Source organism: Callithrix jacchus, chromosome 19 (genome assembly GCF_049354715.1).
Source record: "Callithrix jacchus isolate 240 chromosome 19, calJac240_pri, whole genome shotgun sequence".
NCBI lineage: Eukaryota > Metazoa > Chordata > Mammalia > Primates > Cebidae > Callithrix > Callithrix jacchus.
The window spans coordinates 46,099,147-46,126,141 of NC_133520.1; the positions used below are offsets into that span (position 1 = coordinate 46,099,147).

General features: G+C 39.2%; 1 protein-coding gene across 7 annotated transcripts in view; it reads right to left on the minus strand.

Moving 5' to 3' along the window:
* The window catches only part of CHRM3 (cholinergic receptor muscarinic 3), a 507,768-nt gene that overhangs the window by 227,298 nt on the left and 253,475 nt on the right, over nt 1–26,995 (minus strand). For 6 of the 7 annotated variants that reach the window (XM_035280815.3, XM_054248168.2, XM_035280813.3 and 3 more), the window contains one exon: nt 10,162–10,264. The exons of the other annotated variant lie outside the window; for it this stretch is intronic. The gene's annotated coding sequence lies outside the window, so the exon portion shown is untranslated. The remainder of the gene's footprint in view (nt 1–10,161; nt 10,265–26,995) is intronic. 7 annotated transcript variants of the gene reach the window in all.

Genomic DNA, 26,995 nt, shown 5'->3' on the forward strand with positions numbered 1-26,995 from the left:
CTTTGAAGAAAAGGAGAACTCCACCCAACAACTCTCTCTGTTTTAGAGTCAAGCGATCCTTTAAGCATGTTCTAGGACCTTATGGGCTCAGAAGCATGGGTAGTCCTAGGGTCCTTGTCTCTTCTCACTCTATGTGCTCTCCCTGGGCAATCTGGCCTCTCCAAAAGCTCTGATGGAATATTCCCAAATCTCCCCTAATTGGACAGCTCCTGACCGAAATCCATACCCTGGACACTGAATATCTACATGTGTATTTCAGTACTTTCCACCTTCCGCTACCAGAATATAACCTTGATTTCCTTCATTTTATTTCAAGGACAGTGCGGGGTAGGGAGTTGGGGAGGGATAACATGGGGAGAAATGCCAGATACAGGTGATGGGGGATGGAGGTAGCAAACCACATTGCCATGTATGTACCTATGCAACAATCCTGCATGATCTGCACATGTATCCTAGAACCTAAATTGCAATTAAAAAAAGATATATTTATATACATAATATATTATATAATTATATATTATATAATACTATATATTATACGATTGTATATTATATATTATATATTATAATAGATTATATAATTATAATTATTATAATGTATTATATAATTATATTATATATATATCATGTGATTATATATTACATATATCTTATATATTTTATTATATAATTACATATTATATATCATATATATTATATATGTTATATATTATATAATTACATATATCTATATATATAAATAACCTTCATCTCAATAAAGGCACAGACTTTTCCATTTTATTTGCTTTCTTAGCCTCAGTGCCTAAAAGAATGTTTGGCACAGAATATGCAGTCAATAGCTATCCCAGTGTCAGGATCTCTCAGAGAGAACTCTTTGAAGACATAGTACAAAGTTGTTGAAGTAAAAGGAAATCCCTCCTCCAACATAAAGTTAATACATTTGAGGCATAACTGTATGTTTTCTAATGTGCAGCATTATTAAAAACCTAATTCATAAGCCCTTTTATTTTGTAACTCTTTTTACTCTTATTAAAAAATACTTTAGAGAAATTTACATTTTTATTCATTTTTTCATTCCTTTATGCCACCAACATTTAGATAGCCTAAACTGAAATGTAAATCTTTCTGTGCATAACGGAAGTGATCGAAGCTAAGGCTGCAATTGGTTCCTTATCTTCCTGCATCTTAAATTTTTGACATTTCAATATGGAATCCTTCTCTGAAAAAAAGAAACTAAACTGACAAAAACCTCATTCTATATTTTTTTAACAAAAAAGATTGAGTGATTATTAAATCACATTTTCACTTGGATTGTTATTTAAAACTCCCATAGAAAGGGTTAGAGAATTTGTAAATAAATGTAGTAGTATCGTATTAGAAAGAAGGTAGTATATTTTAATTATTATCTTCAATCTTTCATGTTTGAATCTTTGAATGAGAATCTTTAATTCTAACATAACGATGAATTTATCATAATATTGCAACCAAAGTGATACACACTTTCACTGTATATGAAAATCAAGGGAATAAATAAAATTGCAGTTCAAGTTTATTATAAGAACACAAAATAATTTAAAGAAATTTTAAAATGTCTATATTATTCAAAGTTATGTTCATTGAGTATCACACTGTTTTCACTCCAACATAGATTCTTCAAAAGCACTACTGTCAATATTTTGTTACTCAAATTTGTGTTTATGCTATGTGTAAAAACACAGTTTTACAAGACTCTGGACATTCTATTAATTTCATACATATCAGCAGTATTCATGACACATTAATGACACTGTGCCCAGCCCATATATCATCCTTTCTTATTTACATTTGTAAACTTTCAGGGATTACCCAGTATCATCCTTAAGGCAATCCCGAGACATTCGCGTCTGGATAATTCTTTGTTGTGGGGGAATGTCCTGTGCATGCCAGAAAGTCTGCATCAATACCTGTTAGGGGACTCACCCCGGGACTGGGTCATAGCAGTGCCCTATAGCAGCAAATTAGTCAAGCAGATTAAAGGGGAAAGAACTTACTTGATTGTTCTGTGGTGGGAGGTGAGAATTCTACCACTGAACTACCCATGGTTTTTTTTCTGGTAAAAAAACCAGTTTGCTTAAAAAACCTTCCCCCATGTGGGACTAGGGTTTAGGAATCCTAAATATATGAATCACTTCTTCTCTGAGGTACAGTATGTTGTTATACCGGAGAATGTAATTTAACTTCAAAGTGAAATTTCACAATTGTTGAGAAGGATAATTTGACATGTGAAAAGCTTGTTATTACTGTTAAGACCATCCTATGGCTTTGGATGGTCTATTTTTTTCTAAAATGCAAAAGTAAAGCAAAATATAGCATATCATCTTTAACAGGGCTTAAGTTTTGTCAAGAAAAGTCAGAGATTTCATAGAGAAATAGAGAGGCAAGAGAATGATCCAAATACCTCTTAGAAAGTTTACTTAGGTAATGTATTACCTGACTGGATAACTTCAGAAGCTATTCCGTTGTTCACAAGTGCAGCTGTTTCTAGATAAGACTAGTGTTTGCAGAGATGCTGTCATTATTATTTTTTTTTTTTTTGAGATGGAGTTTTGCTCTTGTTGCCCAGGTGGGAGTGCAATGGCGCAATCTCAGTTCACCACAACCTCCGCCTCCTGGGTTTCAGCAATCTCCTGCCTCAGCCTCCCAAGTAGCTGAGATTACAGGCATGCACCACTACAGCTGGCTAATTTTGTATTTTTGGTAGAGATGGGGTTTCTCCATGTTGGTCAAGCTAGTCTTGAACTGCCGATCTCAGGTGATCCACCCACCTCAGCCTCCCAAATTCCTGGGATTACAGGTGTGAGCCACTGTGCCCAGTCACCATATTTTATCTCTTAATGTTTGTCCACATGACTCCAGCAAGGTTGTTAAAGATGAGAGTCCTCAATTAGGAATCTTTAGACCTAGCACAGCACATCTCCTTAATATGGGATAAAGAAGTAAAAAGACTCTAGAGATAAAAATAATGGTGACGTGAAAAGACATGGGCAGCTATGTCTGAATAAAATCTATATGAACTGCTAATAAGAGTGTTAGCTTTTTTGACCCTTTGTTGTCCAAAATCCTTTAAAAATGATGCCCCTCTCTTTGCTTCAGCAGAGCATACCAGATACAGTCTCCTAATCTGATGAATTACCATTTTTATTGTTCATTACTTACTTCATATATCTAGTTCACTGGTTAAGTCAGTTTCTAGCTTTGGTATAATTTCATCTGCTTGTGTTTAAAATAAAAAACGCATTGGATGTGAATTATTCATTCACTCATTCCACAAATATTTACCAAAGTCTAATATGGCATAAGCATTGAGGATGCTGGGAGAATACATCTTTTGTTCCAAAATAATCACGTCCAAAAGTCAATACGTTGATCAATGGGTGCAAAGTTACACTTAAAAAGGGGGGATAAGTCTCGATGTTCTGTAACACAGTAGGGTGACTAAAAATACTATATTGTTTATTTCAAAGTAGTTAGAAAAGAGGATTTTGAATGTTGTTAAAAATACTGTATCGTCTATTTCAAAGTAGCTAGAAGAGAGGATATTGAGTGTTGTTACCACAAATAAATGATCAATGCATGAGGTGACAGATATGCTAAACAGTATGATTACATTTTTATGCAATGGACACATGTATCCAAACATCACACTTTACCCCCATAAATATGTACAATTACCATGTGTCAATTAAAAACAAAAAATCAATAAAAGGTGCCCAAGAAATAACAGAAACAAAAAAGTTTGATATAACAGTAAGTAGACATTAACAAACATATATTTTTGAAGAATTTGTTGTATTAACATAAAATAATAGAAATCTGAACAATCAACTGAAAATTACCAAGTATTCATGTTTTATCTGCCCTATAATAAACAGAGGGCACATTTATATTTTATATTAGTTTTTTAAATGAATCCTAACCAATTGCATGTCAGTTTTAGAGAAACTCTCTGATTAAAGGGAGTTAACAGCAAATAAAACAAATATGAGAAAATTCAAGATGAAGTAAGCTTAATCCAAGGGTTATTTCAGGCACTATTAATTTCTCTCCCAATAGCTCTTCCATGTGGTGGCAAAAATGATGGATTTTTTAGAGATTTTAATCTCCCTTTATTCTGAACCCAGATATTTAAGGATATAAGGAATTTAGAAGAAAAAAAAAATGGTGCTTTACATTAGTTGAAAAGCTTTGCCTGTACTAATGTACAACTCTAACATATAAGGGACATCGCTGCCTGAATCCTCTCAAAGAAATTCCTAAAATGGCATGAAAGGAATCTGTGACCTCATTACAGCTCTATTCACAAAGGAGAAGAATTGTACACAAGGCCAGCCCATCTTGATTCCAAAAGAAAACACAGAGATATCTCATTAATAAGCACTGTTCTGTAATGTGTCTCTAAAGATGTTGAGTATTTGTTTGTGTGTCTCTGTATTTTGGTTCCCATTTTTATCCCAAAATAAGTATTTAAGAGGAAGCTTAAAAGATTGACTGTTTTCTTAAACACAGAATAGCTCTGCACAGGCATATGATTGGGGTAGATTAGATCCACAGACTTTAGCTTTGCTGATGCAAATAATTTATAATAAAGAAGGTAACCATGCCTCACATGTTGATCAACAGCTTATAACATTTTTTTTTTTTTTTTTGAGACCAGTTTTTGCTCCCAGGCTGAAGTGCAGTGGCATGATCATAGCTCACTGTAGTCTCAACCTCCTGGGCTCCAGCCATCCTCCCACTTCAGCTGCCAAGTATTTCAGACTACAGGTGTGCACTGCACCAAGTGTGTTTTAAAATTTATTTTGTGTCATTATGTTTAGCTCAGGCTGGTCTCGATTCCTGGTCTCAACTGAATAGCTCACCTGGGCCTCCCAAAGTGCTGGGAGTACAGGCATGAGCCACTGCACCCAGCCTAATTTATAACATCTTTATTGGTCAGTTACTTCAATGTCATATACATATTTTTAGTTACATCTTTAAACACAGGGCCTTGACCTTTCTTGTAGTGTAAATCATGAAACATTGATGGGTTCATGTTGAAGACAAAGTTGTTACCAGGATAAAACAGTAACTGATTGTGCCGTGCACCAGGGGTATTGGCACAGACCCAGATTTCCGTTTAGCTTCCAAGTGGTTTGAATTTATCAATTTCTTTATAAATCCCAATTAAAATATCTCTAAAGACATCTTTTCTGGAGAAAACCTTCTTACGACACCTCATCTTCTTTCCTTCCAATGGGAAATGTAACTACCCAACCACCCACATAAGAGTCTACAGGAAAGATTTCAGTAGCTAAAACAATGGTGATATGACTTAGCTGTGTCCCCACCCAAATCTCAACTTGAATCACATCTCCCAGAATTCCCATGTGTTGTGGGAAGGGCCCAGGGGGAGGGAATTGAATCATGGGGCCAGTCATTCCCATGCTATTCTTTTGATAGTGAATAAGTCTCATGAGATCTGATGGGTTTATCAGGGGTTTCTGCTTTTGCCTCTTCCTAATTTTTCTTGCCACCATGATGTAAGAAGTGCCTTTGGCCTCCCAGCATGATTTGAGGCCTCCCTAGTCATGTGGAATTGTAAGTTCAATTAAACCCCTTTTTTCTTCCCAGTCTCAGGTATGTATTTATTACCAGCCTGAAAACTGACTGACAGAGTAAATTGGTACCAGTAGAATGGGGTGTTGCTGAAGATACCTGAAAATTAGGAGGCAACTTTGAAACTGGGTAACAGGCAGAGGTTGAAACAGTTTGGAGGGCTCAGAAGAAGACAGGAAAATGTGGGAAAGTTTGGAACCTCCTAGAGATTTGTTGACTTGCTTTGACAAAAATGCTGATAGTGATATCAACAATGAGGTCCAGGCTGAGGTGGTGTCAGATGGAGATGAGGAACTCGTTGAGAACTGACTCTTCTGCCCCTGCCCTAGAGATCTGTGAAACTTTGAACTTGAGACAGATGAATTTGGGTATCTGGTGGAAGAAAATTCTAAGCAGCAAAGCCTTCAAAAGGTGACTTGGTTGCTTTTAAAAGCATTCCATTTTGAAAGAGAAACAGAGCATAAAAGTTCAGAAAATTTGCAGTCTGACAATGCAGTAGAAAAGAAAAACCCATTTTTTGAGGAAAAATTCAAGCTGCTATAGAAATTTGCATAGGTAGCAAGAAGCCTAATGTGAACCCCCGAGACCATGTGGAAAATGTCCCTAGGCCATGTCAAAGACCTTCACGGCAGCACTTCTCATCACAGGCATGGAGGCTCAGAAGGAAAAAGTGGTTTCGTGGGCAGGGCCTGGGGTCCCTGTGTTGTGTGCAGCTTATAGACTTGGTGCCTTGTGTCCCAGCTGCTCCAGGCATGGCTGAAAGAGACCAACATAGAGCTCTGGATGTGGCTTCAGAGGGTGGAAGCCCCAAGCCTAGGCAATTTTTACATGGTGCTGAGCCTGCAGGTGCACACAAGTCAAGAACTAAGGTTTGGGAACCTCCAGCTAGATTTCAGATGATGTATGGAAACACCTGGATGTCCAGGCAAAAGTTTGCCACAGGGGTGGGGCCATCATGAAGAACCTCTGCTAGGACAGTGCAAAAGGGAGATGTGGGGTCAGAGCCCCCACACAGAGTCCCTACTGGGGTACTGCCTAGTGAAGCCATGAGAAGAGGGCCACCATCCTCCAGATCGTAGAAATGTAGATCCCCTGGCAGCTTGCACTGTCAGTGCAAGCTGGAAAAGCCACAGACACTCAATGCCAGCCTGTGAAAGCAGCCAGGAGGAAGGCTGTTCCCTGTAAAGCCACAAGGGTGGAGCTGCCGAAGACCATGGGAACCCACCTCTTACATCAGCATGACCTGGATGTGAGACCTGGAGTCAAAGGAGATCATGTTGGAGCTTTAGTACTTGACTGCTCCACTGGATTTTGGACTTGCATCTGCCCTGTAACCCCTTTGTTTTGGTCAATTTCTCCCACTTGGAATGGGTGTATTTACCCAATACCTGTACCCACGTTGTATCTAGAAAGTAACTAGCTTGCTTTTGATTTCATAGGCTCCTAGTCAAAGGGAATTGACTTGTCTCAGATAAGACTTTGGACTGTGGACTTTCAGGTTAATGATAAAATAAGTCAAGACTTTGGGGGACGGTTAGGAAGGAATGATTGGTTTTAAAATGTGAGAACATGAGTTTTGGAGGAGCCAGGAGTGGAATGATATAGTTTGGCTATGTCCCCACCCAAATCTCCACTTGAATGGTATCTCCCAGAATTCACACATGTTGTGGGAGGGACCCAAGGGGAGGTAACTGAATCATGGGGCCAGTCATTCCTGTGCTATTCTCGTCACAGTGCATAAGTCTCAAGAGATATGACGGGTTTATCAGGGGTTTCTGCTTTTGCTTCCTCCTCATTTTTCACTTGCTGCTGCCATGTAAGAAGTGCCTTTCACCTCCTGCCACGATTCTGAGGCCTCCCCAGCCAGGTGGAACTATAAGTCCAATTAAACTCTTTTTTCTTCCCAGTCTTGGGTATGTCTTAATTAGCAGTGTGAAAGTGAATTAATACAAATGCTTTATACAGTTACTTAGGAGAACAAAAGCTCTTTACCACAGTTCAAAAAAAATGTTATTTATTAGTGGAAACAAAGGTCATTTACATGTCTGAGCAGCAGGAGGGAAGACCTCAGCTACAAGCACTCCAATCACATACACCCTAAATCCTGCTATTCTGCCTAAAAATTCACCCATATCAAATTTTGTTGGCTGAGTCATGTAACTTAAGAAGGAGAGACATTTAATACACCTTGGTAGCTGTGACATAAAATTAATCTTATCATAGTGTCACTGCCAAATTACAACATCCCTTTGCTCCCTATGTAAGGTGTGATCAGGATCCTGACTAGGTGGCAATCTGTAGGATAAGTCAGCAATATCTGTCATGTCTACATTTGTGAATTACTTTTGGCCTTAGGATCACTATGGGTCACTTCTGGGAGAAGACCAAGCAGAAGGTACTGCTACAGCTTTTGCATGCTTTCTTCCAATTGCTCCTAAAATGTAATGCTTTAATGACTCAGTCCTTCAGCAAAGCCTGAAGTCAGATTATTTATTCAACCTAAGTATAAAGGATCACCCTAAATTATTATTATTCCTATTATTGAAGATGGTGAAGCAGGAGTCAACCACATATTTTCCATTAAGACAATTACTCTGGTTGTTGGATGAAGCATGGATTGAATAGTACAAGAATAGAAATAAGATGACTTAGAGACTATCAGAGAAGAGTGGTGAGATGAGGAAGTAATGAATGTAACTTGGACTCAGGGAATGTTTTAACACAAAGAGAAATGAAGGTATTAGAGCAGCAGCTGCACACTGGAATACTTTGAGGAACTCTGTAAACATTCTGAAGCCAAGGTCCACTCTAAGAGGTGCTGATTTAATTTTGTGTGGTGAAGCCTGAGCATCAGTATCTCTTCACAGTGAGGGCTGAGACCTACTGGCTCAGAGTGGACTGTGGACTGGACGGGGTAGACATAGAAATTTACAGGAAGAATTTCTGATCATTTACAGTGAAAGAGAAGACTGGGAATCCATATTTTTATGTGAACGGTCCTGATTTTTTTATTTGGCAGCTTCTTAATTGTCATTCACATAAATTTGTGTAGGCCCAAGATAAATAATAAAATAAATGAACTAAGATGGATCCAACCAGTAGATGACAGTCACGATTTCTGCCTTAAATCAGGGACATAAATCTCTTATTGTGGATTTCAGACTCTCACAGAATGTAAAAGGAAAACTCTTTGGAGAACCTTAGAAACATATCCGTTAATTACTATACACAGCTCTAAGAATAAACGTGACCAGGTACATTTGGGACATTGCAATTTGAGGTGAATTTATCTACGCTCTCTCACTCTGCGTTCCTCCCGTTCTGATTTAAATCATAACACTTTTCCCATGGAAGTATAGAAACTTTCCCAAGGCGTTTGTTAAGCAGTAGAGCCAGGTCTTGAACTCACATTGATTAATTCTTGTCTGTGCTACTTCCCAACTTCCCAAACTTGATTTTCAACAGATTTTTTGGGGCAGGGGAGGAGGCAGAGGCAGGTGAGTTGTTATATATTTTTCCTGTTGAAAATAGAATTTATGGAGCACTTTTCCAAATATGTAGCAGTATTCTAACAAGCCTGCTGTATTTCTAATTATATTTTTAAAAGCTGCATACAAGTAAGCAATCAATCTTGTAATAAAGTATCCCTTAGTCATTGCATCCTATATACACAAACACACAAACACTGCATATGTTATGTAATTAGGTGTAGTGAGATACCTATGTCTCATCCATCTATCTATCTGTCTGTCTGTCTGTCTGTCTACCTACCTACCTACCTATCTATGTTACATACTCACAAACGGTGCTCATCCAAGTAAGTTTGAATTAGACAGAAGCTACAGGCTGTTATATTTACATATTGGGAGACTCTACTTTCAGAATATCCCCTTCAAGATAATACATTAAACACTGGGTGGCCGAGGCAGGCGGATCACCTAAGATTGGGAGTTACTACAAAATGCCATATATTTTTGTTCTTATGTAATATTTATGTTGTCATATACAAAAAGAACAACTGTCACAAAATCTTAACTGTTTGAGTAGTCAATTAATTGATATAATTCTATTAATTAAGTCACATATGTAGTCATTCTGTGATTTATTACACAGTTTTCTCTAAGCTTGGATTAATTTGGGGAGGGAAAGGAGTTGATATTTGTTCTGTAAGAATTTTGGACTACAGATACCATACTTATAACATACCACAGTACAGTCATATTTCATTCATTTGATTTCCATAGAGTTTTGGCTAAATCATATTTTCACAACCACATAAGCGTAGACTTTCTCCTCTCTCTTCAAATGGCTATATTCTTAATTTGAGTTTATCATATAACAAAGAAAATGAAGTATACTTCAGGAGTTGTAGATGCCAAAATATAAACATATACTTCTGAGTAGAAAAGACAAAAGTCATCTTGACACATGAATTTAATTGCTCAGAGCAGATTCCATTCTCAGCAATCCACGTCCATAGTTATGATTCCAAAGTGTCCGTAAGCATGTATTGGAGGTTTTACATACCTATTGCAGGTGGAATCATCAAACCAATCCAATGTTTCAAGAACTGCCCTGTGTGCTGAACTTTCCTTGTAGAAAGAGACCAGGTGCCACGCCACCGCAAAAGCTAAAAATGAAAGAGGGAAGGGGTAAGTTTAAAATAAGATAAAAGAACAAGTAGTTCACTTGGATCACTGAATTGCAAGATGAAATATTAATTACATGATAGATTTCAAAAATGGAGATTTATCCCGGCATTTCCAAATTCAAAAATGGAGATTTATCCTGGCATTTCCAAATATACTTCATCAAAAAATTCTATTAAAACATTAAAAAAAAATTTAAGTCTGGGGTACATGTGCAGAACGTGCAGGTTTGTTACATATTATTCTGCAGCACCTGTTCGTATCTGCTGAGGGGGTGATCCACAGCAGTTACTGGGGAAACAGTGAGATGCTGTAACCACCTGTTCAACACAGATGCCTCAGCTTATGGTTTCTGTTATATGGTCATCTGTCCTTAGTTTGAAACTTCCAGCAATTGGGAGTATGTTATAAGCTTCCCCCACAAATATGTACACATACATACATTTATATTATTAGGTTGACATAAAAGCTGCTATGGTTTTGTATAAAATGACTAATGTTTTCAAAACTCATATTGAAATTTAATTGCCAGTATAACAATAGTAAGAGTTGGGTCCTTTAAGAGGTAATTAGGCTATGAGGGCTGTGACCTGGGGGGTGAGAGAATGCTGTTGCCAAAGGTTGAGTTTGTCCCCTTCCTCCCTCTTTTCCACGTGAAAACACTGCATTCTTCTGCTATGTGGTGACTCAGCAAGAAGGCCAGATACTAGCACCTTGATCTAAGACTTTCCAGCCTCCGGAATTACAAGCCAACACATGTCTGTTGATTGTAAATTACCCGGTCCGTGGCATTTTGTTATAGCAGCACAAAACAAAGACACAACTAGGTATGAGTTTCCCCTAAAATTTTATAGCAAATAATTTAAGAATCACTCACTTTACCAATTCTATATATTTCATGGTGACAAGTCTTTGGCATTCACTCATCATTTTGAGCAATATTTACTAAGCAAACAATATGAAGCAGGTATTGGGTTAAAATATTAAGTAGAGGCTTAGTCCTGTTATTAAAAAGCCAAGTCTAATGAGGGAAAGAGGCCAAGTTAGATGTAGGATATGGGAAGCTAAATCATTGCCAGTCCCAGGTGCAGAGAGTTAGGTAAGAAGGTGACATCACAGAGCAGAGGATCTTTAACCTGAGTCTTGTATGCAGTGGAGAGTGACCAACAGACAAAAGAAAATGGGATGGAGAGGGAGGAGAAAGAGATCTAGCGGTCACACTCCCATGCAGGAAGTTGTGAGGGGGGAGTGTCATGTGCTGAAAGCTGCCCCAAGGGGGGCTCACAACAACATGAAGAAAATCAGACTTACACATACGATGTTGCAGAATCTCCTTTTATAGATTTAAATGACTGCAAATTAGCCTAACGGTACAAAGGAAAGCACACATCCCAAGAATTTTCAGAATTTGAAACTCGTTCCAAAATCCTTTGCACACATTAATCTCATTCTGGTTTCACAATCTCTCTGTGGATTGGGCAGTGTGAGTTCACCTCTACCACGTGCTAGGGGAGACTAAGGTTAAGGAACTTGCCCAATGCCACAGGGTGATTTGTGCAGACTGGGAGTAGAGGCTAAAACTAGGGACCGGTCCTCCTTTCATCCCAAGGAGGGCTGTGATGCCAGGGTTCTTGAAGAAGTGTGGCACAATGACGAATGTGGTATGACGACCATAGACACTATTTCTTGACAGTGTTGTGCTGTTCTGTGCTACAGAATGGGCTCTGGGCAGAAACGGACTGTTTCCAGTCTCACCCTTCCTGTTTCCAATGTTATAACTGCGAGCATGGGGCAGGCACACTACACTGATCGGGTCCACATTTTTTTCACCTTGTGAGTTTCAGTAATAGACTTCTCTGTAATCCACATGGCAGACATTTCAGGCTACATTGTACTGTCCAGCAAATACGGAATACCTGGTCACTCTGTCTGAATCCAGCTGTGTATGATCCTCAATTTTCCCCTGCAGACTTAATTGTTATATATGAACTTCTCTCAAGCTTTGTGATTTCCACCTCTGGAATCCTTAGTAATTTCGTAACTTTACTGGTGTAGAGTCTGGGGCAAGGGTCTTTGATGCTGATAAGAAGTTAGAACTGCCTTGTCGATTCAGGTAGAAAAAAGCTAGCACTCATTTGTAACACGTGAAAACAGGGATAGTGGGCATGGATATGCAGGGAAAACAGGCTTAATAATGCAAAAATAAACCTTTATGACACTTAACAAGAGAAGGCTCATTCAAAATAATATCTAAGTGAGCCTCTGAGTTTCTCCAGAGGTTGTGAAATACAGTTGTTGAAGCTGGGAAGATTGCCGAGCATTTTTTCCCCTTCCTCTTCCCTGCCTTCCATTTTTTCTTTTAAACTCCTAAAGTGGAACTGCTTAGAATATTTCCTACACAGCTCAATGTCTTATCATGAAGGTGAGAGACTAGAGAATCTTTTGGCAGCCCATAAATTGCCTCTCCCTCATGAAAGAGGATAGAATTTGATATTTCTAATGCTTTTCCAATTGAGAAACTGTATGCTTGTTACTGGCTTTCTGATACCTTATAATATATTAGAAATTACTTTTGGCTTCAAAGAAGAGGGATTGCTTTAAAAGGCAGTTCCTGCTACAAATTCCCTCAAGATAGAAACCAATTTCCAGGTAATGAGCAGTAATGCCTAGAAAGCAGACACTGGGTATGAGACAGACAGAATGCAAGTGGCAGTACCATTCCGAGATGTAACTTCTAGCAATGATCTTGTCTTGCAATTGCTTGACAAACTACACTTGTTATTACAAGAATTAAGCTTGTTGTTCTTGGGTGGGAGGTAACAGAAGATTAAGCTGAAGTATTATCTGAAACCAAGACAAAGAAGCAGAAAAACAAATCAGAAAGTCTCTGAGAAACCTAATGGGCGAAAACTTGGATAATATGTTTAAAAGAGAAATTGGACTGCACAGAGCATTCAAAAATGAGCAATTTATGGAAAAGTATAAATTTTTAATGTAAATTTGGTTGGATGAACACAAGGAAACTCATGGGGTGAACAGAACTGACCTCAGTGATTTGCAATCTAATTCAGCACTTGCTATCGAGAGATCAGGTTTCTAGAGAACACTGATAATTGCCCCCTATTAACATAAATTCTGGCATGAGAAAGTGGGGTCTAGAAAACTTTGTATCAAAAGAACTTGAAGGCATAATCCATGCAAGAAGTTAGGAGTAGGAGGGGAGGTAGATAAAATTGGAGAAGCAGAGACAGCAAGGAGGAGTAATAATGTCCTGTATGACCACCGAACCACAAGGCATTGATTAACTCACCAAATCGTTTCAACAAGCTTGTAAAGGAGACACCATTATTACCAATTTACCAATGAAGAAATTATTTTTGTGAGAGACTCATCCACTTAACATACAACAGGAAGAGGCCTGGGTTTGGATTTGAATCTGCTTGTCTGACACTTAGGTGATTTTCTAATTTTCAAATAGTAAGTACCATGTATCTTTTACCTCAATAACACTCAAAGAAACACAAATAAAACAAAAATGACACAAGTTGCACTAGCTGGAATTATAACTAATAAAAAATGGTGAAACTTGGAAAAACAACTAATAAATTTATATTTTCTAGTGGTCCTGTAAATATGTACAGTCCAGCAAATCACCAATCTGACCTGTACCTATATTGGGTCCTTAAGTATATTCATATCTGTGGACCCACTAATTCCACTCACAAATTATTTCATGAAAATAATTTAAAGTTGAAAAAATGGCATTCCTAGGAAAATGATCACTGTAGCATTACAGGTTGGGTATTCGGTATCTGAAATGTTTGGGATCAGAAGTGTTTCAGGTTTCTGACTTTTTTTCAGATTTTGGAATATTTGTATTTGTGGAGCATTCCTAACCCAAAAATCCAAAAATGTGAAATGCTCCAAGGAGCATTTCCTTAGAGTGTCACGTTGGTGCTCAAAAAGTTTGGATTTTGGAGCGTTTTAGATTTCAGATTAGGGCTGCTCGATCTGTATTTATAATAGTGAATAATAGAAACTATTTGTGTCTCCAACAGGAAAGCATTTAAGAAATGTTGGTATAGAAATTTCATGATGCATTAAGTAGCTATAAGTGATGAATAGGCAGCAACATGGAAAGTGATAACAAAAACAGAATATACAATTATGTGCTCTGATGATAAATAGATATTATATATAGTAAATAAAAACTAAAAGGATGCTCAGAAAAAAATTAGTTGTGGTAGGGCAGAGTAATTATAAATACATTAAAATCATAATCTCATTCTCACAATATACTACTGAATCATACTCATTAAAACATACATTGAATAAAAATGTAGACACAGAAATAAAAAGAAAACACAGCTGATATATGTGGGATATGTGTTCGCATGGTTAGTTTCCAGTATATACGATATTATTTTGTTAAATTATTAACTATTTGATATTGGAGGAGGGGTGAAGGAGATATGCTTAGAGAGTATGATAAAAATCAATTTCTTATAATAACAACAGTTTGTGGGAAATAAGATTACACTAATAGGAAGATTTGTTGACAGAGCTGCTATTGGATATGTGTTTAAATGAAGGATCAACAGTCTTCCACTCTGCACTGCACACGTCACCTTCTCACATTCCCTCCATCCCATTCCTACCCCATTCTCTGGCCGAGGAAAGAGCTAAAGAAAAGGGCTGAGCTGCAGAATTCTACTCCTTCAGTCTCTTCTTTAAGGCATCAGGCCATGGCCCAAGGCTGTTCTCCAGCTCCAGGAAGCCATTCCGTCTTCTGCTGGGCAGGAAGAAGGCGTATTTGAAGAAACTGAACCTAATTTAGGGGTGCTGCTTCTGCCTTATGAAGGAATAATGGTAAACTAGAATATGTTCACCATGAGTCTCACATGTGACCCTATTCACATCTCTCTAGCCTTGGTCTCATTGATAGTCTTCGGCAGTACATTTCTAACATCTGCTGCTTCAAAAAATCTCCTCTCTCTTTTTTTTTTTTTTTTTTTTGAGACAGAGTCTTGCACTATCTCTCAGGCTGTAGTGCAGTCACACCATCTCAGCTCATTGCAATCTCCACCTCCTGAGTTCAAGCAATTCTCCTGCCTCAGCCTCCCGAGTAGCTGGGACTACAGGTGTGCACAACTACGCCCAGCTAATTTTTTGTATTTTGTAGGAGAGACGGGGTTTCACCATGTTAGCCAGGATGGTCTCGATCTCCTGACCTTGTGATCTGCCCTCTATTGGCCTCCCAAAGTTCCAGGATTATAGGCCTGAGCCACCACGTCCGGCCTCTCCTATCTTTTAGAGATGATAGGAAGGTGGCAAAACGGCACTACCCTCCACCTGGGTTAATAGTTCTTAGAAAACAAAAGGGTTCCCTAAGTTTATAAATCTTACAAGTCATTAGAAATTCACAAGCCCTTGCCCCTCCCCCTGCATTATGCTTATATGTGCATGTATACAAAAGAAACACAAAGTTAAATGTAATTCAAGCATTGTCCAATCTCCTTTGGATAAGTTCCCCTGTTAACCTTCATTTCCCATTCTTTCTCCCCACCCGTGTGTGTGTGTGTGTGTGTGTGTGTGTGTGTGTGTGTAGTGGGAAGAAAGAGGCATGGTTTAAATGAACTCTGGAACAGAAGAACGAGTCTGTGTCTCCAGTATTTGATTATCTTCTCTGATCTATGGCATGGGGCTCCTTATCCACCTGGGTGCTCATAGCCCTGCTGATATTGACAGTGAGGCTTACCACTTGCATGCATGCCATTTGCATTCTCTTGACCTAGTTAGCTCGGGTAGACATCTCTGTTCTTGGTCTCCTCTTGCGTCCTGCTGACAAGGAGGCCTCTTCTGAGGTCTGGCTGTGATGCCCATGGAGCCCTAGAGTGCTGCAACCCTCAGGACAGAGCTGCCTTCATCAGTATGATGGCATCCCATCCTCATTGCCAAGGACTCCAGCTATCTTGGAGTCCTATTTATGCCACACTGGAAAGTAATTTGTAAGACTTTCCTCTGACTGACAGGCTGAACTTCCAAGCTTACTAAAATACTGGTAGAGGGCTACATGTGAAATGAATCCCTGTCTTGTGTATAACTTATTTTCACCAACATGCCCCTCCATTCTCTGGGATAAAATACCAGGTGGAAAAGCTGGGAGGTATGATTCAGACTGCTTTGCCTCCTCCCTTTCACTGTCATTCTTGTTTTGCAGAATTCCCCAAATTCAGCAAGGAGGCATGATTTCTCTTTTCTTTCTTGGTGTCATATTCTCCTCCCACCAGAGAGAGCCTAGATGTAATCAGCTGAAGAATTTTCTTCTATACGATCTGACCGGAGTTTTCCAGGGTTGGACCCACATAAACAACAACAACAAAAAAATTAGAAATTATTTCTTAAAAACAAATCTAAATTTCCAATTATATCTAAGGGAGAATAATAGGATGAAATATAACCCACATCCCCACCTCACCTCCTCAAAAAAATAAAAGTAAAATAAAATAACTGTTTTCAAGAATTAACAGGCAGTGCACGACTGCAATAAATGTGAGAAGGAAAAGCTACATTTGGGCTCTTTTTTTGTTTGATAGGATCTAGCTCTGTCACCCAGGCTGGGGTGCAGTGGAGTGACCCTGGTTCACTGCAGCCTTCCCCTCCTAGGCTGAAGCAGTCCTCCAACGTCAGCCTCTCAAGTAGCTGGGACTATAGAGTGCACCACTGTGCCCAGCTCATTTAAAAAAGTTGTGGAGATGGGGTCTCCCTCTGTTAACCAGGCTGGTCTCAAACTCTTGGGCTCAAGTGATCTTCCCTCCATAGCCCCCCAAGGTATTGGGATTACAGGGTAAGCCATTGCACCCAGCCTGGGCTTTCTATTTTGAAGACATTTATGGAAAATGGGTAGAGAAAAGAGAACCCACCGTGAGTTTGGTTGCCTCACTGAGTTGAACAAATGGTGATTAAAATTTGAGGAGTCTAGTAATGCCATGAAAAAGATGCTAAACAAAATTAGCCATTAGGAAAATGCAAATGAAAGCCATAATGAGATACTATTCCTTATCTATAAGAGGGGCTAAAATGAGAACAACATACTACATCTACGTTGGCAGAGATGGGAAGCAACTGCAATTCCCATACACTGCTGATGGGAATGTGACGTGATACAACCCATTTAGAAAACACAAGATAGAACGTTTATTACATAGCTAAGCACATACTCAGTATACCTCTGAGCAATGATACTCCTACTTCTTTATCAAAGGGAAGTGAAAAATACATGTCTATACAGAAACTTGCACATGAATGTTCACAGAAACTACCCACAGCCACCCCAAACTGGGAAACAAAAGACTCAATTATCATGCTTTGGGAGGCTGAGGAGGGTAGATCACCTGAGGTTGGGAGTTCAAGACTAGGCTGGCCAACGTGATAAAATCCCATCTCTACTAAAAATATAAAAAATAGTTGGATGTGGTGGAGCACGCCTGTAATCCCAGCTATTTGGGAAGCTGAGGCATGAGAATCTCTTGACTCTGGGAGGCAGTGGTTGCAGTGGCTGAGATTACGCCACTGCACTCCAGCCTGGGCGACAGAGTGAGACTCTGTCTCCATAAAATGAAAACAAAACAAAACAGAAAAACAATTATCCATCAGAGGGCTGTAGAAGTAAAATGTGATATTGTCATGCAATGGAATTTTAAAGATGCAATACAAAGTGATAAACTACTGATGTTCACAATACATGTAAATTCCAAAAAAAAAAAAAAATACACTGTGCAAAAGAAGTCAGACTCAAAAATACTTCACACATGATTTTATTTTTATAAAGCTGTAGATAAAAGAAATAGAATATATGGGCCAGAAAGCACAGAAAAGTGTTTTTTTCTTGGGCTTGGGGTCGGGGTGGGATGTGTCTAGGGCAACTAGGGAGAGCCGTAAGAGAACTTAGTATGGTTGCGGAAATATGTTAGAGCTTGATTTAATGGTAGGAATATGGTAGATAAATTTCTCTAATCTCATCCAAATATACACTCAAAATGAGCACTTATTATTGCCTGTGTATTATACCTTAATATAGTTGATTAAAATAAAATCTTAACTGGCTTCTTATTCTTTTGTAATATAAGACTGATCTCTTAAAATCTCATATTTCAAGAATCATCTTTAATACTGAATACTAATTTAGTATATGCAGAGATATTTTTGTCTCATGTTTGTTTTAAAATAATCCAGTGCTTGTGAGAAAGGAGTACCATGTAAAAGAAAAGAGTTGGCCCTGGCCATATATTGCTAATTATTGAAGCTGGAAGATGGGTACAGTGAGTTGCTTATAGTATTCTCTCTACTTTTGAATATGCTTGTAACATTCTATTTAAAAGTTGTTTTTTATATAGTAGATTGCATTTTTAGATGACAATATTATCATTAGTATATTAGATTGAGGTATCGAGTATAACTCCTTCCACCTTATTATCCCCTGGTCATGTATAACGTCTTTCTGGCTCTTTCTAACTTTTCTATGTCATTCTGAAATTTTTCCCCTTTTATCTTTTAATCAACAGTCCCTTTCATATTAGAATCAACCTGGGTGCCATGTATAGTTCAAGACCTGAATAATCTGAGGAAAATTAGTTAAATCTGAGTCTGGTTCTTTATATTAAAGAATAATGAAGTTCAGCGCTCTTAATCATTTCATCCAGCAAAGTATTAAGAAAACAAAACAGTAAAGCCAGGACTGTAGAAATAAATCCCTTTTCAAGGAAAAAAAATAACAATGTGGAGAGAAATGCCACTTTGTTAACTGGATAAATAACAACTTGTTCCTACAAGTTGTGTGAAACACACAGAACAAAGAAGTCAATTTCACATAATAAAGACAAAGAAAGGAGCGTACAAAAAGTTTAAAAGGGAAAGGATATTGGACTTAATTATTTTTACCCTACCTTTCCCTTTTAAGGCATTAGAAATCTTGCCTAACTTTGGGGAACGCTGGCTCTAAGCTAAGAGTCATATGAGTAGGGTTTGTGTCCAGAAGCGCAGGACCAGGCACCAAGTGTCAACAGGCTTCATGCTGACAGTGGCTCAGGGAATTTTCAGTGAGATGGACGCTCAGCATGAAGTCAGTCAGAATAGAAATTGATTAAGGACGTAGAAAAAAGATAGTGTTCAACTATGTAGGTGGGGATACTCTTTAAAGAAATTAATGTCCCTTTCCGTTTCTTAGTGTGGTGTAAAGTAGCATATGGCATTTTCCCCAATCCTATTATCTCTAGAACTACCGATTCGTTCTCTGTATAAGACCCCAAGTATCTTTCTAATGAGCAGGACTGGACAAGAAAAAGCATCCTAACCATCAGCAAAGAATGCAAGCTTCTGCATTCTTTGAGGTAGGATGATTATGATAAATTAGAATTCTGCTCTCCAGATACCAATACATTATGAGTTGAGAGTTCTTTTTAACGTTAACCTAGAACAGTAAAGCATCAGAATGTGTGAGCCCAAGCTGTACAGAGGCAATACAAAATTCTAGTACTGTAGAATTCTAAGTTTTCTTTAGACACAATGCCTTCACATTTTAACTGTATCTTCTCGTCCTTTGTCCCAAGAGCAATGCAGAGTTATTAAAATGCTTTCAGTGGAAGACTGAAGTGATAGAGATGGCCTTTATGCAAAAGGTATCTGGAAGCAATGCTCAGACTAAGCATTAAAGGAAAAGGAATTCAAGATGTCGGGGGGACTCATCAAATTTAAAAAGTGTATTAGGGCCATGCATGGTGGCTCACACTTATAATCCCAGCACTTTGGGAGGCTGAGGTGGGTGGATGACTTCAGGACAAGAGTTTGAGACCAGGCTGGCTAACATAGGAAAACCCCATCTCTACTAAAAATACGACAGGTGGTAGTTCAAACCTGTAATCCCAGCTACTCAGGAGGCTGGGGCATGATAATTGCTTGAGCCTGGGAGTCAGAGGTTGCAGTCAGCCTAACTCACACCACTGCACTCCAGCCTGGGCAACAGAGCAAAAGAGAACACTTCCAAGTAGCAGTGAACGCTTAATAAAATTAGGTGTCATGGTATCCACACCAATTTCCAAAAAGCAAAGTAAAATAAAACACTTATTGCATATTGCTTTAAAGTTGCAGTGAAAACTGGGTTTTTAATAAAGTTACAGAGGTACAAGAGCACACAGATGGATTATTGTGCTCCTAACAGGTACAGGAAGACAATAAAAAACATGACAGAGAAAGGTGCTTTGTGTTAGATTCTGGAGAGTTGGGTAGAGTTTTGGCAGGAAGACTTTCAAGGGGATTCATGCATACAGAAAAACATCCAGAAGCCTTCAGCACAGAGCATACTCAGACAGCTTGATGGGGGCGTGTGCACTTATAGGAGGTAGCACATGAAAAAGAAAGAGACGAAGAGGTATTTCTTTGATAACTTAATTCTCTCCCTTGGACTTCAGTTTCTTGCTGGAGTCTAAATTTTCCTGTCTGGTATTTACAGTGAAGATCTGTCAAAAAGGGGAGTGACACTCAGTCCATAACTGAGAGTATTGAGGTAGGATGATCATGAAAAGCCGTCCTGATAGGAAGCAGGAGAGGAAAGGCCTTGATGGCACGTATGACATTTGCATGAGTCTCCGCACATGGCAGCGGACTTGGATGCGGAGGTCTGTGTGGGATGTGAGTGATACTGGACCAGATGTCTCACCTGCCTGGATAGAGAAGAGAAGGAGATCATCCACGTGTTTTTATAAGGCTGGAGGACAGTAATGCCTGGGAGATTGAAGGAAGAAGGAAATGTGTCTATGTGCTGGGTGTATATGTGTCTGATTTTAGGAATGATAGTAGTAAATAAATCTGTTTTAGAGATGCTGAATTAGGTGTGAAGGTGGCTTGCTCAGCTCGCAATATAAGCAATTCGTGACACAAAGAAATTAAGCCACAGTGGTTTGCTGTATCCATCACCCTGTCATCTACTCTGCACATGTACCCCAGAACTTAAAGTATAATAAATAAAATTTTCTAAAAACGAAATTAAACCATGGAGAGGTCATTAAAAAATGAAAATATAAAGATGATCTACCTGCACAACAGAGTGATTTGAGAACTGATGCGGATTAAGAGGAGTGTCACGCAGTTGTAAAAAGGAACGAATTGTTTCATTTGTGGCAACATGGATGCAGCTGGAGGCCATTATCCTAAGTGAATTAACCACAGGAACGGAAACCCAAATACTGCATGTTCTCCCTTGTCAGTGGGCGCTAAACACTGTGTACTCACGGACATAAAGATGACAACAGTAAACATGGGGGCCTGCTAGAGCGGGGTGGAGGGGACTGTTGAGAAACGAATTGTTGAATAATATGCTCACTTCCTGGGTAACGGGGTCTGTCATGCCTGAAACCTCAGCATGCCACAGTATGACCAGGTAACAAACCTACACATGTACCCCCTGAATCCAAAACTTTAGGTTGATGTAGTGAGAGAGAATGAGTGAGTGTCTAATGGGAGGGGCAGAGGACTCAGTCTCAGGAAAGGTTTAACTGTTTCAGGAGGCAGGAGGTGGAAAAGAAAAATCCGGCCACAAATCCAGAAAATAAGAGGAAGCGGAAGAACACATAGTTGTGAGATATTATTGATGACACTGTCAAGAAATGAATGAGTAACAGGCTGGGGTTGGTGGCTCACACCTGTAATCCCAGAACTGTGGAAGGCCTAACTGGGCGGATCACCTGAGGTCAGGAGTTTGAGACCAGCCTGGCCAGCATGGTGAAACCCTGTCTCTACTAAAAATACAAAAAAAAAAAAAAAAAGAGAGAGAGAGAAAAAGTGCTGGGTGTGGTGGTGGGCACCTGTAGTCTCAGCTATTCAGGAAGCTAAGGCAGAAGAATTGCTTGAACCTGGGAGGTAGAGGTTGCAGTGAGCCGAGATTATTCCACTGCACTCCAGCCTGGGAGACAGAGCAAGACTCTGTCTCAAAAAAAAAAAAAAAAAAAGTAACAATTGCCTCAAATTCTATGTTTTCAGGTAGGAAAAAATAGCTTAGGTTAAAAAGGAGAAAGGTTCACTGATAACCTTTAAAACCGATGGTTCAGGGCAGTTAAAGGGTACGTGCAAAGTGGAAATAAATTCAAGATGAAAGGGCCATGCTGACAATGCTGAGAGGCCTACAGATCAGGGAAAGCAGAAAAACGGCTGCTGATTACAGGGGGCAGCGCTGGACGTACAGTAGGCACTCAACATCTTTATGAATATGTTAAAGAAGACAGGGAGGTGGGGTCTCGGAAAGGTCTTAATTTTTTTCAGAAAAAAAATTAGCTTTCAATGTTGGAAACAGCCCACATAAGAAATCAGGCTAAAAGGACAAGAGAGGTAGGATGGGGGAAAAGTTAATATACGCATGGCAGGGACCATTCTTCTCCAGAGACAGACGGCATGATGGGAGAATGAGCAAACAGGGACAGATCTGCTGCAGGGCCCGGGGGCAGACTCCTCCGAACAGCAGGCGATGGGCCCTCTAGGAGAACACTGGTTTGAGGAAGGGAAGGAGAGGGAACTTTTGGCAAGGCTGCTATCAAGAGAAGACCGAACTGTGTGAAAGGTAGACAAGCAGTACACTGAGCAGTCAGGAAGACCCATATTGAATGGGGCTTGTCTACAAGGCATGTGGATTTCTCCACTACTGACGTGCAACACTGAAATCTGAGAAGAGAAAGGCTTCAAAGAGGGTACACGGAGATCACAGGGGAGGATAGAAGGAATGAGAGGGGCTAGAGTCCCAAGGAGGGTGCTACCCAGGGAGGGAGACTGGACAACTCCTTGGTATGGACACAGGGGGCTCACAATCTCCATGTGAGACTAAGAGGAAGGAAAGGGGCCTAGAGTCACCAGGAAAGATTCTCAAGATGAGGGGTAACAGAAAAAAAAAAAAAAACTTTCCAAACCACATGTGTCATTCTTTCAAAAGGGCAATGACAACTCTTCTCTCCATCTTGCAGAATAAAAACATGAAAAGTTTTGGGAAGTATTTAAGAAGTAGATAGGAAGCCTATTAGTGTGAAGGAAGCAAGACACTGGTGCCTGTCACTTTCACTGAAGAGCACAGAGAACCATGCCACACACAAGGAGGACTTTTAACAACGCCTTTGGTACTGCTGAATCATTGAATCAGTGATAAATCAAAAGTGGGATAAGAGCTATCTTCCTTCCCAAGCTATGCACAAGCACTCATAGCTGGATTTAACAGGATGACTTACATGCAGATAATGCTTTATGCTCAGAAGGACTATGTAAATATTTGTAGACAAAGAGGGTTCTTGGATGAATGAATAGTCATCTACTGCTTTCTGATGTCTTAAAAATATTTTTTAAATGAAGACTAAAACAGAATTTTGGTAGCTTTTAATTCTTCATGGAAACCAGAAGGAAGACCCAGAGGATAAAGCTGACTATCACATTTGGGAAACACGGTTTCCTGATGAAGAAAAAAAAAAGTTTTCTTTTTTTTTTTAAGTGTTACACATATTTTAGAAAATTGTTTTGATATTTAAATGGATCACTTACCAAACAACACTTCATCCTACTGGCTCCCTACCCATGTGAAATCATCAGAAATTTCCAGAGAGTTCTTTGAAGAGACAGATTTTTGGGTACCATTCCAGTGATTCTAATTCAGGAGGCCTGAGGTAAAGGCCCAGGAATGTGTCTAAAGGAATAGTGAAAGTAGCATAGTAAAAGTAGTAAGTGTATCCTACAATTAACAAAGTACCAAACGCAGCATCGTACAAAACGTACGAGTACCTTGGCACTGTTCAGCTCCAGTCCCAGACTTAAGCCTAACTTGTTTCATTCGGAAATCTAATACACAAAGCTTCAGTTTTAGTTATTCTATCTTAACAATACAAACAGGCCTAAAAATAAGTGGGCAGCACACTACAGATTAATTTACTAGTGTATATTCTTCCTTTCTCTTAGGACTCCATCCCGTCGACCCTTAAGGCACTGGCATCTGATAAGATCTCCTTCCGCTGATTGTTACAGGAAACATTCGTCTTTCCCTCTCCAAGGGATGTGCCACAAGGAACAGAAGCGTGGGTGTGTTTAATGGGAATTATAAGAACTCAGGAGTTTAACAAACTGTTCACTGAATCCAGGGTGTAAGCTCTTTTGAGTTACCTGAGAAGACAAAAGCTCTCAAATTAGCTGAGGGAAAGGCCAAAGCTCTCAGGGTGATCTGCTAGTAAAGGGGGTTGCAGGCAAAGACATGCAAAGCAGGTGAGAGTGAAGGGCAGCAGGCAGCAGATTGGGTAGAACAGAAGCTCCTCATCAGCCCTAACGTCAGAGCTGCCCAGCACCAGGGCAGCCTCAACTGACTGAGACATTCTCCCTCCCAAACACAGCAATGCATGTGAAAGATTAAAAAAAAATGGAAGAATAAGAAGAAAAAAGAAGAAAGGAAAATAAAAGAAGAGGAAGAGGAAAAGAAAGAAGATGGAGGAGGAGGAGGGAAAAGAAAAAGGAAGAAGGAAGAAAAGAAGGAGAAGGAGAAAGAAGAGGAGGAGAAAAGGAGGAGGTGGAGAAAAGAAGGAGAAAGAAGAAGAAGAGAAAGGAGGAGGGAGGAAAATAAGGAGAAAGAAGAAGAATAAGAGGAGGGGGAGGAGGAGGAAGGATGAGGAGGAGAAGAAAAAGAAAAGGAAGGAGGAGGGGGAATGTAAAGGAGGAGGTGGGGGAGGAGGAGGGGGGAGGAGGAGGTGGGAGGAAGGAGGGGGAGGAAGGAGAAGAGGAAGCAGTGGCAAGAAGAAAAATGAACAAAATAATATCATCAAATAAACACTCCTACATTTATTAATATCAGTTGCAGAAAACTATTAACTTGAATCTGTCAAATTATTGGATACTTGTGCCTTCTAGATACCAGTCCTGAGTAAGGCTGGGGCAGGTTATTTGTAGAATTTCCTACATATTAGGCTTGATACCATTATGAGGCTATAATTCAACTGTGTTATACTTAAAAATTAAGGTACTCCCAATATTTTATCAGAATTTGAATAGGGTGCTACGATACCAAATCAGAAATACTAATAAATGAATATCTTTACAAAATGCGTGTTGTCATCCACATCATTTGGGTTAATTTTATTTCCCAAGGTTAAAGGTTTTCATAAAGTCTCCTACAACAATCATGTACAATCATTTCAAAAAGCAGACATGTCCATCACACTCCATACCTACTAGGACTCTTCCTGCTTATGGGACGCAGGTTTACAGTCATTATTAGAACTCTATACAGCTTTTCAATCAGCTGACAAATAGGTAGTGTGTTTGCACTAATCTCTAAAATGATGGCTTTCAAACTTTTTTTAACCTCTTATCCACAGTAGGGTATGTACACACACACACACACACACACACACTTAACACTGAAACAGATATTTCCTGAAACAGTATTTATCCTCACAATGCATGATATGCTTAGACACATTCTATTCTGTTTTTTTAATTAATAGGCTTTATTTTTTTTTATTTTTTATGGTAGTTTAGGTTTGCAGAAAAGTGGAACAGTAACTAGACAGTTCCTACATACTCTCTCCTCTCCCCCTCCCCACATCCTGTTCGTTTGTTATGAATCTCTTGCATTAATGTAGCATATCTGTTATAACAAATGAACCAATATTGATATATTACTACGAGCTAAAGTCTGCAGTTGAAATTAAGGTTCGCTCTCTGTGCTGTACACTCTATGGACTTTGACAAACCTATACTGATGTATCCACCATTACAGTGTGATAGAAAATAGTGTCGCTGCCTTAGAAATAGCCCGTGCTCCAACCTTGCCATCCCTCCCTCCACACTAACTCTTGGCAAGCAGTCATCATTTTACTGTCTCCACAGTTTTGTCTTTTCCAGAATGTCATATTGTCAGGATCACACAGTATATAGTCTTTTAAGCCTGGCTCCTTTCACTTAGTAATATCCATTTAAGGCTCCTCCATGTCTTTACATGATGTGACAGCCCATTCTTTTATTGCTGAATAATATTCCATTGCATAGGTGTACCGCTGTTTATTTCATTCTATTTCATTAAAAAATAGGACGTGAACACAGTAAACTGACTTCAGAACCTAGAACTCATTAATCAGCCATATCCGTAACTTGAAAGCTATTGCCTAAAATATGTTGTTAAGTGCTTGCTAAGACTACAGAGAGCAGACAGCTTAGTCTACACCTTAGAAGTTTATGTTATTGAGAGGACCAGCCTATGCATGCGACGTTTAGTAACAAAAGGGTAATCACAATGCAAATGTTAACACCAAAATAAAAGTAGAAGTCATTTAAAAATAGGAGTTATTCAGTTCTGTTGAGCATGAAGAAGAATTAGCAGGTGCTGGGATGTAACTCTGTACAAGCAGGACCTTTCTGTCATGTACTGGTCAGAAGACCTGGCTATGTTGTTGTTTCTATATACCTCTGTTTCCTTATTTGTGAAAGTGATAAAACAGTAATATCTATTTCGCTGGGTACTCACGAGAAGTAAATGAAATCATACACACATAGAGCCTGTCAGATACACACAAGAGTATCTGACATATACAAAGTCTTCAACACATATTAATCTATTATGATTATTATTGAGATGGAGTCTCTCTCCATCATCCAGACTGGAGCACAGTGGCATGATCTCAACTCAGTGCAACCTCCACCTCCCA